The sequence below is a fragment of the Anthonomus grandis genome, chromosome 1 (assembly GCF_022605725.1).
Source record: "Anthonomus grandis grandis chromosome 1, icAntGran1.3, whole genome shotgun sequence".
NCBI lineage: Eukaryota > Metazoa > Arthropoda > Insecta > Coleoptera > Curculionidae > Anthonomus > Anthonomus grandis.
This window is the reverse complement of record NC_065546.1, coordinates 44304515-44317267: the sequence shown is the minus strand read 5'-3', so window position 1 is coordinate 44317267 and position 12753 is coordinate 44304515.

Sequence of the window (12753 nt, the reverse complement as noted above, 5' to 3'; positions counted from 1 at the left end):
AAATGAAATAACTAATATTAAACTTTAAAAAATATTATTTGTCCTCATGTATGCTTATTTTTTAAGATTAAATTTATTTTTTAATCCATAAAGAAGATAAAAATTAGTAGTTTTACATAATTTTTATTAATATGTTATAAATTTTTTTAAATATCCGGCCTGACGCAAATAGTAGGGCGTCACGCGGACCGGTAACTTTATGGCTGGCACTTTATAGATAGCTTTAGATAAACTATTATGATAATATATTATGTATAGTGATTATACAGACACACTATGCATAGGTCCATTTAAAAAAAATAAAAGTTTAAAAAATTATCTACTGACTAAAATGAGTTTTCCATTAATATATTTCTCAATTGGGATTTAAATAGCAGAAAGTGTAGTTCTATAAATCTGCCAGGTAGCATATTAAAAAGATTAACAGTCAAAAACTCCATACCACTCTGACATCTAGTCAAGCGTTGATATATGTGGACTATTCTTCTCCATGTATTGTATATTGTAATTTATTTCTGTGTACCCACCGCAGATTGTCAAGTTTATTAAACAGATAGTAGGGTAAGTATGCCTAGATTGGTAAAAACATGTCTACAGTGTCATCCCTAAAACTCAGTCCACCCAGGATTCTAGCAGCCTTTCTCTGTAAAGCAAATAATCTTTTTATACATGCGGAGCATGCCGAGGTCAAAGTTACCTTAATTTTCTAATACTTCATCTACCAGCACTTTTAAAGGAAGCTCATATAGCACAGACGTATATCATGTATTTTATGCATGAACCAAGTTTTTGAGAGGTGTTGGATAGGACGTGGTAGTCCAAAAGCTTCGCCAGCAAGATCAACAGATCTTAATCTACTAGATTTCCACTTGTGGGGCCACTTGAAAACTTTGGTTTACTCAATGGCGATTAACACTGAAGAGCAACTACGGCAACGCATTATTGACTGTTCTAATCGAATTCGTACATCACCAGGGATATTCCACAGGATTGCGAATCGTGGAGAAGAAGAGCAGATGTGTGCATTGAATTTAATGGTGGTCATTTACTATGAATGAATTACGGAATGCATTATTTTAATAAGGATTTTTGGTAATTGGTTTATTTCGTTTTTTAAGGCAATAAAAAGTTTCAAAAATCCTGATATTTTGATTTTTCAATTAATTCTTTAATAACCACTTGATTAGTGTTAAAACGCAATAACTTTCATAAGTTTGATATGTTGATTAACTGCAGTTAGCAATCCATCAAAGTAAACTCTTTTAATTTTCTCGAAAACCATCAACTGTGTGCCACAAGAGTAGGTTTGTTATAATAGAAAAAATATGTATTTTTTAAAAAATGACCCCACGTTGCAAAAAAATAACCTAAAAAAAGTTATTTACGAAACAACCCCATATCCTTGCAAAAACCACCCTTCCCAATTTTCTAATATTAATTTTTCAGTATCAGATTTTGGGTCAAAATTTATGGCAGAGGATTTTTTTTCGAAATCTTATCTGTTTTTTCAGCTCCTAATTGTTCCCCCCTTCTTATCTTTTGAATGCCTTTATATAGAAATTTGAAATTTGGCACACATCATTAGCAACTTAACGTTAACAACGGCGGCATTTAAAAAAATTAAATTACATGGGGGTCATGCGATACATCGTTTGAAACTTTCAAATTAAAAGCTCCCACTGAATATGCTTTATGGTCCTAGAATATTAAGTCCTTAGTTCTACCCATAGCAAAATGGCAGCCTTTCAAAATCTTATTTTTCGCATTTTTAATTCCATTTAAAATAATTAAACTTTAGGTAACACAAAAATGTAACTATTTCACTACAAAAGATGTTGAAAATGTGCACCATTAACTTCAAGACAGTAAAATAATCTATTGAAGAACTCTTCTCGAACATTTTGAAAAGTGGCAACTACAATATTGCCACATGCATCAATCATTCTTTGAGGTAGATCGAAGGTAGATTTTGGCCGCGGGAGATAGACTTTTTGGTTCAGGTAACCCTATAAAAAAAGTCCAGAGGCTGACCACTCGGTAGGCCCTTGATGACCAATCCACTGATAAGTGAGTATTAATTAGTCAAATATTCTCTAACATTTCGGCGAAAGTGAGGCCCTGTCCCTTCTTGTTGAAAAACTGTTTCCAACTCAAATTCGTGAGGTTTATATTTAATAATCTTAAGGATCAGTGGTTCTACTGCAACATGTTTAAGTAGAGGACCCCTGTTAAATTTCAATTAAAACTCTACAAACAACACACCTACAAACAAATTACACCTGAACAGGTGTAGTAAAGAAAGTGGCGAGAGAGTCCAGCCGCCATTTTGAAGTTTTGACCTAAACGTAGTATTTAGACTAGAGACCAAAAAGTAGTATTTAGATTTTATATAAACGCATTCAAAATATAAGAGGGGGGGGATGACAATTAAGAGCCGCACTGTAGGCGCTAATGCTATATAAAATATAATCGGTGGCAATACTCTTGGTGACGTGCACAATTATTCAACCAGAAAAAATTATAACATTGTCCGGCGTTTCCACAAGCTTACAAGCCCTAGGGTTGACACTGGTTATTTGGTTTTGTCATTCTTTAATGCTATTCCACCGCCTGTTTGTTTTTAGGAAACAGCTGGTTCTAAGCAGATTTTAGCTCTAATTTAATATGATTTCAAATGTGTAAAGTAGATTTTATAAAATCTGTATTTATTATTCTAATCTTTAGTGTCACTAATTTGTTACTAAAATTTCTATTTTGTATGTATCGTTTATATTGGCTTGTGTAATACTATTATTTGTAATTTACATTAATAAATTGAATTGATTTGATATATGATTTAACTTTTTGATTCTTAGAACGACACATAGGCGAAGCATAAGGGTCGATTCAAACACATCAGTCCCGTCACGTCACAGTTTCGGCGCCGAACGGAACAATCTGTTATAAAAAATATTCTTAATAGAAATATGCCGGCGGCGGTCACATCCATCCGTAGCCGAACAGTTTCCAAACAGACAAACTTCGACCAGTCTCACGTCCGACCGATTTTATAATCTCTGGTACGATATTTTTTGGTTTTGCCGGAAACATGTCGGGCAGTACAAGTGAACAAAATAAAATTAACGACGAATAATTAATAGAATGTGTGAAAAAATATAATGTTTTATATGATTTGTCGCATGCAAAATACATGGACACTAATTTTAAAAGTAATATTTGGAAGGAAAAGAAATGAAAACACAAGGTAATGAACTTCTTTTTATTTTTTTTTTCACTATCATATTATTATAACAAGAAAAAAAAACAGATTGCAATTTTCAAATTTTTTCAAGTTGCCACGGCAAAGACCCCTCTGGAGAATTAAAATAATTTTTAAATGTGTCTCTTACTTGAAAAGCATTTCCTGTTGCATTTCCACCTTGCAAAGGCAAATTTTGCAGTTTAGAGTTTGTTCCTACTTTTGGCTCATTTTTGTCATAGTTGTACGTGTATCCATCATATTTTTTAATAAAATTATGTAGGATGCAAGTCGCCAGTACAAGGTTATCTGCATTTTTTGGTGCTACTTGAATTCGCCTATTATAAATTCGAAATTTTTGAGATAAAATGCCAAACGTATTTTTGACAACTCTTCTGGCACGACAATGACGGTAGTTGTAAACACGTTCTGCTATATTTAAATCCTGAAGTGGATAAGGTCGCAATAAATATGTTTTCAAAGGGAATGCCTCGTCTCCTACATAAGCACATATGGTGCTTTAAGTCCTGTATTCGGTAGGGTTCTGTTTTGTGGTATTTGCAGTGTTCCTAGTTGAAGTCTTTTGCCTAATGAAGAATTTGCGAAAATTTCGCCATCACTATTCTTGCCATATTCTCCGACGTCAACCACTGAAAAATTGTAATTGGCGTCTACAAGAGCCAACAAAACAATTGAAAATGATTTCTTGTAATTAAAATAAAGCGATCCTGTGTTTGGAGGTGCTTGAATAGTAATGTGTTTGCCATCCAAGGCTCCCACACAGTTCGGGAAATTCCAGTTCGTGTTGAAATCTTTAGCAACGGCCCTCCACATGTCTTCAGTAGGTTCTGGTAGTATCTCAGCTATCAAAACGTTGCATATGGCTTTACACGTTTCATGTACAATATTTTGCACTGTACTATGTCCTAAGCGGAAGCTAAAAGAGATCGTCAAGAACGAGTCCTCAGTTGCCAAATACCTAAAAAAAACAACTGTAATGCTGTTTTTTTATGTAACATTTTTATTTTAATATCAAACCACTTTTTATATCATCTGTCACTAAAAACACATTAATTTTTTCCAGATCAACTGTGTAAGACTAGATGGGGAAATATTAAAGACACACTTAAAAAATATTTGAAAAAAACATTACAAAAAGTGGACAAAGTCGTAAAGAAACAAAGATATACAAATACGCTGATCAATTAGGTTTTTTGAAAAAACATTTAAATGAAAGAGAAACGATAACTAACATTAAGGATATTAATAACACCCAACAAGAGACTGAAGAAATAATGCCTGCAGATGAAGAAAGTAATTCTGGTGATGAGAAAGAACAAAATGTTTCTGTAATGGATGAACGAAATGAAATAATAGAAGAAACCAACAGTCAAAGAGAAGATTCCTCTACTTCAACACAAAGGACTGAAAAATTACCTATTCAAAAACTACTACATCAAAAAAGAACATCAGTAAAAGAAAACTTACATATTCTCAGCCTACTGCTTCAGCAAAACTCATGGACTATTTAATAAACAAACGTAAGGAACAAGTTACGGCACCACCAGATGCAGTTGATGCCTTCCTAACTGGCATAAGCCCTAAAATCTCTTTCGCCTCTAAACTTTCATTTTGCCAAATCAGAAATATTTTCGGTTGTACAGAAATATGAACTAAAGTCTCTTCAAGAACCAATTTATAATAATTGTAATCAACAACAATCACATGCTACAACAGCTCCTCCAATGGTATCGCCTGCATCCAGTTACCAATATTCTAATACATCAACAAGCAATACATCGATGCAATCACCTGTTTATACCCAACTGCAATCTCCACCGCCAATACAAACTATGGATGATAATACAGGCTCTTCTCACTTTCAGGATTTGCAGGACTATTTCCACAGATTTCATTAAAATATGTATTTTATATTCAAACTAGTATTAGATAGTGTTATAGTGTTTGAGAATTTTTTTAATTATTACAGTCAGTTTCAAAAAAATACCATTTGTACGTTTAAAAATTTGAAAAAAAATATTATTTTATAAATTTATTTATTTATTTCGTACTTACCTTAAACAAACTGCAAGACGCTGCCTCGGTGAAATAGCTCTTCTCCAGTGTGTATCCTCTTTTTTCAATTCTTTTGAAATTTTTGAAAACAATACGTTAAAGAAATTTTTCGACATCTTAAAATATTGATGAAATTTGACATCATGAAGCAGTTCTTTATACAGTGTCGCGTATTCTCCTTCAATACCTCTTTTTTTCCATGCATCATGGATCCATTTCCATTTTTTTGCTTGGCTTGCTTCCGCTTCTTGATCTTCGTCCAAACATATAGCAATTATTGCTAATTCTTCATCCGTGAAACTTGCCATCTTTGCAACAGATTGGTCACCGACACCGAATACATTCCGTGTGTGTACGAATAGACAAAACGAATCAGTCAAAAAAGTTCTGTGACGTAACGGTACCGATTCGGCGCCGGAACTGTGGCGTGACTGATGTGTTTGAATCGACCTTAACCGTGCCTTCTAGGAATGCCTAGAAGAAACACAACTTAATAACAGTCAAAGTATGTATATAACAATAACAACCTGAATTTAAAAAAAAGGACAAAAAGTGGATTATACAAAGATTTATTAAGCACTAATTAATAAGTAAATACATTGGAATATATTACAATAAAACTACGTAAACTACCCTATAAAATGTAAAAATAAAAAAAATATCTACAGTTAAACCGTTTTTGAGATCCAAGATACACGGACAATACGATACATTATTGGAAAAAAATTTACAATATATTAAGGAAATATAAATAAACAAAATTATATATGTTATAAACTTTGAAATATGGGACATTTAAATGTATTATTATGAGTTAGAGAGATAAAAATAAAGCTAATTATAAATATAAATGAATGTACAATGAGTTATTTTATGATCATCCCTTCGCTCGCTCGGTTGCTGCAACAACTTGTAACTTAAAAATTGAGGGTTTTCAGTTAACGCCAGGAAGTTCATACATTTATAGTTGCGACCCTATCTTAATATATGAGGCAAAAGTGGCCCAAGTAAAAAAAATAATATTCTATTAATATTACAGATCGTTTCTATTTCTGTTAATCTATGAAGTGCGTTAGTGGCCGATCTGTTTTTTTTAAACTGGCCCTAAATGGCGCGACAATACTGCTTTCGCATACTCTAAATGAGATATGAAATGAAATAGAAGATAATGCAATAGTGATCCAACGTTAGTGAATAACAGCCAGACGAAAAATTTGTTGTGCAATACTGGCTTCCCTTTTAACCTTAAAGTATACTTGTTGTTTGTTTCTTGCGGTGTGTTTACATTTGTATGGTTTTTGAGATATTTCTTTATTTTTATTGCAAAAATGGATTTACCATCAACATCAGGGAAGTTTTTAGTTCCTTATAATAGGATACAAAAAAATTAATCATTAAGTTAAAAATATTGTTAGTCAGGAAAATTGGTATATATACTTATTATGCATACTCATTATGTTTTAGCCACAAGCAGCGTCCTGAGACCTAGACAAAAAAGTGAAAGTTTTGAGGAACCCTTTGCCGATTCTGGATCCAACTATTCTCCGTCGGATTCTAAAGGATCAACAGATGATAATTTAGGTTTGTGTTTTTCTTAATAATTAATCGCTTAGATAAATCGCATGACTATAATAATAATACTTATTTTTAACTATTTTTTTATTCTAGACAATCCTACTTTTAAAATAGAACATGAAATACACGAACAAGAAAATCCCAGATCTAAAAAGCGAGGCCCTAGGAGAAAATATGCAGATAAAAGTTTGTGGAAAAGGAATATGAAAAAAAAGTTACGAAATAGTGGTTGCGAATATACAAATGTAAAAGGTACTGTGGTTCCTGCTAAAACATTTGATAGTTCAGACTGTCCATGTGTTAAAGAATGTCATAAGCTTACCGACCTTAAACAATGCGAGAAACTATTTAAAAGTTTTTATGAGCTTTCCAGTTTCGATTTACAGACTGCATACCTATGCGGCCAAATAAAGGTAGTTCGTAAATCTACTTACACAGTTAATAGTGACACTAGAACATACACCAGAATCTATTACCTGCCCAATGACAGGGGTGTTGACATTCCAGTTTGTAAAGAGTTTTTCAAAAAAAATTTAAGAGTTTCGGATGGACGATTAACACGTGCTCTTCGTCAAAAAGAGCAAGGCAACACACCAAGCAAGGACAGAAGGGGTAGATGCGTACCTGCCAATAAAACCCGTGAAGATAAAATTCAAAAAGTCATAGATTTTATCTCCAAATTTCCAAAGTATCAATCTCATTATTCGCGAAAAAAAAATCCAAACCCGTTGCTACTTATCCCCTACCCTAAATTTAACAATGTAGTTTCATTATACATCATTATACAAATCTAATGATAACATAGTTGAACCTGTATCCCTTTTTGTATTCAGAAATGTATTTAAAAAAAAAAGTTTAAATTAACTTTGCATGCACCTGTATCTAATAGTTGCAGGAAGTGCGATGAGTTTGAATAAAAAATTAAAGCTGGAGGAGCTGAAGAAACAATAAACAGAATAAAGGTAGAAAAGACTTTGCATCTGAGGAAGACTGAAAGTGCACGAAGTGGAATGAATTTAGATGCGGAATTGGGTAAGATAGAGGATAACGATGTTACTGTTATTGATTTCGACTTAATGTCAACACTACCTACACTACACCTTTCTACTGGGGTTTGTTATTACAAAAGGCAAATGTGGACGTACTGTTTGGAGATACACAACTTGTCAAATAATCAGGCGCACATGTACGATTGGCACGAAGCCATAGCATCTAGAGGACCTCAAGAGATCGGATCCTGCTTAATTCATCACATAAAAAATGTTGTAAAAAGCTCCAAATTAGTTATGTTTAGACTATAATTTATTTAGTCGCCGCGCCAGCCGCATGATATAAATTTAATATTTTATTACAGGCGGCATATTAAGTTTTATAAACAGTCTTAGCTTTATAAACAGAGTTATTAGATTTAATTTCTTAAAACCACTTATTCAATTTCCTTACTAAAGCCGACAAATAGTACAAAGATCCTCCTATAATCAAAAATGCAACGTTTCATTATGTAAGCATTTTACACAGCCACATTCTCCACTCCATCCATATTTTTATATACATTCACACTTTTATGTATATTTGTCACATTATTTCCAAAGCCTTCCACTGAATGACTTATATTTGAGCTTGGTAGCTTAAGTTTATGAAATAAGCTCCTTGTAATAAAATTTAATTGAGAGCCACTGTCAAGCAAAGCTCGACAAAAGTGATCATTACCGTATTTATCTTGAATTAAAATACAAGCTGTAGGAAGTAAGATGCATTGAGATTGAGTTTTGGATGATAAAGATGTATTAATGACAGATAAAACTTGGGAATCATGGTTTTGTGATTCAATAGCGGACTCTCGAGGCATATTGCACTCTGAAACGACTTAAATATTATTAGGATTTTGTGTATGTCCTATAAATGGTTTTGGAAAATGCAACAAAGTATTATGTTTCAAAGAACATTTTTTACATGTTGCAGTACTGCGGCACTCCTTACCAGAGTGACCTGGTTTCAGACAATTTGTGCAAGCTTTAAGTGCACGAATTCTGCCTAACCTATCTTGGATGCTGAGTTTTAAAAAATCACCACATGAAAAAATAAAGTGATCTTTTTTACAGTTTAAACAAGTTGAGGAAGCTATGGAATGATTTGAACTGCGGTTTTGAGGCTTGAATTCGGATTTATGTGAGGTTGAGGAAGATGCAATATTTTCTAGTATTTGACAACGCTTATTTAAAAATGAAAATAAATCATCCGTAGTAGGCGTGTCTGTATTAATTTTTAAAGAAATATCTTCCCACTCACGTCTAGTAGAAGGGTCTAATTTAGATTTTATATGAAATATGATAAAACAGTCCCATTGATCAACAGGTAAGCCTAATGACTTAAGAGCTCTAAGATGTTGATTTGCATTATCAAGAAGACCTCTGAGTAAAATATGAGATTCTTTATTAATTGGCTGAATTTCAAAAAGTGATTTCATATGGGCTTGAATTATGACCCGTTTGTTTTCATACCTCTTGCATAAAATATCCCAAGCAACATAATAATTAGACTCAATAACCTCCAATGAGAGAAGAAGTTTGGCAGCATCTCCTTTCAAACATGATTTAAGGTACCAGAATTTTTCAATATTGCTTAGTGATGCACTATTGTGTATCAAAGATTTATAATTATCTGAAAATTGTAGCCAAAGCTCATAGGAGCCATAAAATTCTGGTAGTTTAATTTTGGGTAGGTTTGAATGGTATTGCAATGATGCGTTTTGGAAATTTTGCGGAATCGACTCTGCGATCTGGGATTCCTGATCTGCTTGATGAATATCTCTGAGATGTTTATCAATGATAGTTTTAGCCAAACCTGAAGATTCAAAAAATTCATCCTCAAAGTCAATCCTAAATTGTGAGTGATCCTTAGAATCAAATAATTCCAGATCACCCTGAACTGATACAAATTCAGGCCATAATGATTGTAGCCGTTCTAACCTGACCTGTAATTGGCCAATTTGATTTGGATCAGAAAATGTATTTACAAAATTTGTAAATCTTGAAAGAGCATCAAAAATTCTATTTCGTGCTAAAGAGAGAACTCTAATTTTAACGTTTAAGTCCTCTGATGAGGATGATTGTGTTTCAGGCATTTTGTTAAAAATAAATTAATTCAACGTTAATTAAAAGAAAAAAAAAAGAAATAAATAAATCAATAAAATTGTTTGAATGCAAAAATAAAACCAATTAATTATGCTTCTGTGTAAAAAAAAATAATTAAAGTCTAAATAAACTAAAGATTGTAACACTATCCAGCAACACGTACTACTCAAAAATAATGTGCTACTCGAACTTTTATGATATATGACGTCGATGAACCTTTTCCCGCTCTTGACCTATATATCCTAAAGTTAAATAAGGTAATGTAAATAAAAAATTAAAAATGATTAACGACTTAAACTCGGAAAGTGGGCCGAAGAATCGTCAAGTAGTCCTGTAGCGAAGTGAAGTACCTAATGTCGTTAAATTAGTCTGCCTCTGGAGCGGCTAAAAACCCGGAGATTCACTGCGTCGTCGAAAGCGTGTCTCAATGCCTGCCAATTGGTACCCCAGAGAAGATCGAAATGCTTGAAACCAAAATCAAAAAAATCTCCTTTTTTCGCTTGGTAAAAAGGACGAATTTTCTGGATTCGGATGCTGCTTGTTTCCTTGCGTTCACAATTTTGCATGAAACTTGGCGATGTGTGTTGCGATATATAAAAAATTTACCTTGTCGACTGCTTGGTATGATGTACCTGTGACTTCTGCCTAATATAGGTATGTATACCTATCTGCTGTCCACCAATCTGCCTATCCACCAATCTGCCTATCCGGCTCGAAGGACCATGTTTTGTGTATGGGCTTTTCCACACACGGTATTCTGGGTTGTGATTTTTTCTTCAATAAAACACCAATTTTTCGGTAAATAAGTGTAATTAGAAGAATGAAATAAAGCACTGCACTAACCGTACAATTCTGTTATTGTTGTATAAAATATACAAATAAAAATTTTACAAAGTAAAATTTTGATTCTAACCGAATCTTGTGTTATGAACTGTTTTAATGACCTGTTGGCCTAAAGTTAAAAGTGTGAATGTATATAAAAATATGGATGGAGTGGAGAATGTGTCTGTGTAAAATGCTTACATAATGAAACGTTGCATTTTTGATTATAGGAGGATCTTTGTACTATTTGTCGGCTTTAGTAAGGAAATTGAATAAGTGGTTTTAAGAAATTAAATCTAATAACTCTGTTTATAAAGCTAAGACTGTTTATAAAACTTAATATGCCGCCTGTAATAAAATATTAAATTTATATCATGCGGCTGGCGCGGCGACTAAATAAATTATAGTCTAAACAAGTTATGTACAGTGATCAATGTGGAGGGCAAAATAGAAATTACAAAATGTCCTTAATCTGTAATTACATAATACAAAACAAAATCTCTTCAGTTCAGCAAATTGGTCACAATTTTTTAGTATCGGGTCATTCTTACTTGGCTTGTGACCGTGACTTTGGGGTGGTGGAGAAAAATAAAAAGAGATTTAATGAAATTTATGTTCCTAGTGATTGGATTCCTAGTGATGTCCATAGTGATTAAAACTGCCAGAAAGCATAATCCTTTTACAGTAGTTGAAATGCAGACTCAAGACTTTATAACAACAGTCCCTCTAGAAAAATATATAAAAGCAATGGATCAGCTATAACTTAGCTAACCCCGACCGTTTCTTTTATAAAGAGTCCAATCATCCAGAAGTGTTCTTTAAAAAAGTTGATATTTCCAAACGAAATACTAAAACTTATGTAAGGGACCTCCCTCTATTATATCCTGCAGGTAGAGAAATTGAGGCGGCCAAGTATAACAATCTGCAAGAATTATTAGCGTATGTTCCTCCTTATTTACATACCTTTTACAACAATTTAAAAGTTAAAGACATTAATAATGTCAAAATAATAACATTGAAGATAACACATACGACAATGTTCTGTACTCGGTTGAAGATACTCCTTTGACTTCCTAACCTAACGAAGTACCTATTTGAATTCATTTTGGTTTCATTATGTTAATTTTTGATTGATGCTCAATCAAAAATTTACATAAACATGCTCAAAACTTAATTAAACTTAAGAAAAAAATTTTTTTGTTATAACTTAATATGACTAAAAATATACTATAAACATATGAAGTTGTATATTTTTTGTTGATGCAAAAGTGGCCTAAACCTTATTTAAAAACAAAAAAAAAACATTTTTAATTTCCTTTCAAATCCTAGTTTAACATTTTTAGCATTTTGACCAAAAAAATCGAAATAATAAAAAAATAGAAATCAAAATATAAAAATAAAAAATTACAATTTTTTTCAACTCAATTTTCTAAAAACTGTAATTTTTACCTTGGGCCATTATTGCACTAAACGCCTCATATGATGTTATAAAAAAATTTGAATTATGTATAGTTGACTTATTTGGTGTCAATACGGTCCTGCAGAACATCGTGTTTAATGAGGTATTATATTTTAAGATATTATTGTAGTATTAAGATATTCAGTATTCTTTTCCTCTGAGTTCCAGTTATGTGGGACTTGTTCGAAAAACTTCAAAACTGGTCAAAATTCCTACTAAATTTATTCAAAAAAGACTTAAATTATACTAAAAAACAGTTTGATTTTACAATACGAAATTGGTGCTAATGGTATTGAGAGCCTAGTAGAACATACGGAAGAACGTCCGATAAAACATAAAACTTCTTTTTAAGCAGTGAATACAGATTCGACCTTTAGGGAAGAATCCTTAATTAAAAGTGGTATGTTAATATTTACAATGTGATTTTTCAATACATATAGTATCTAACT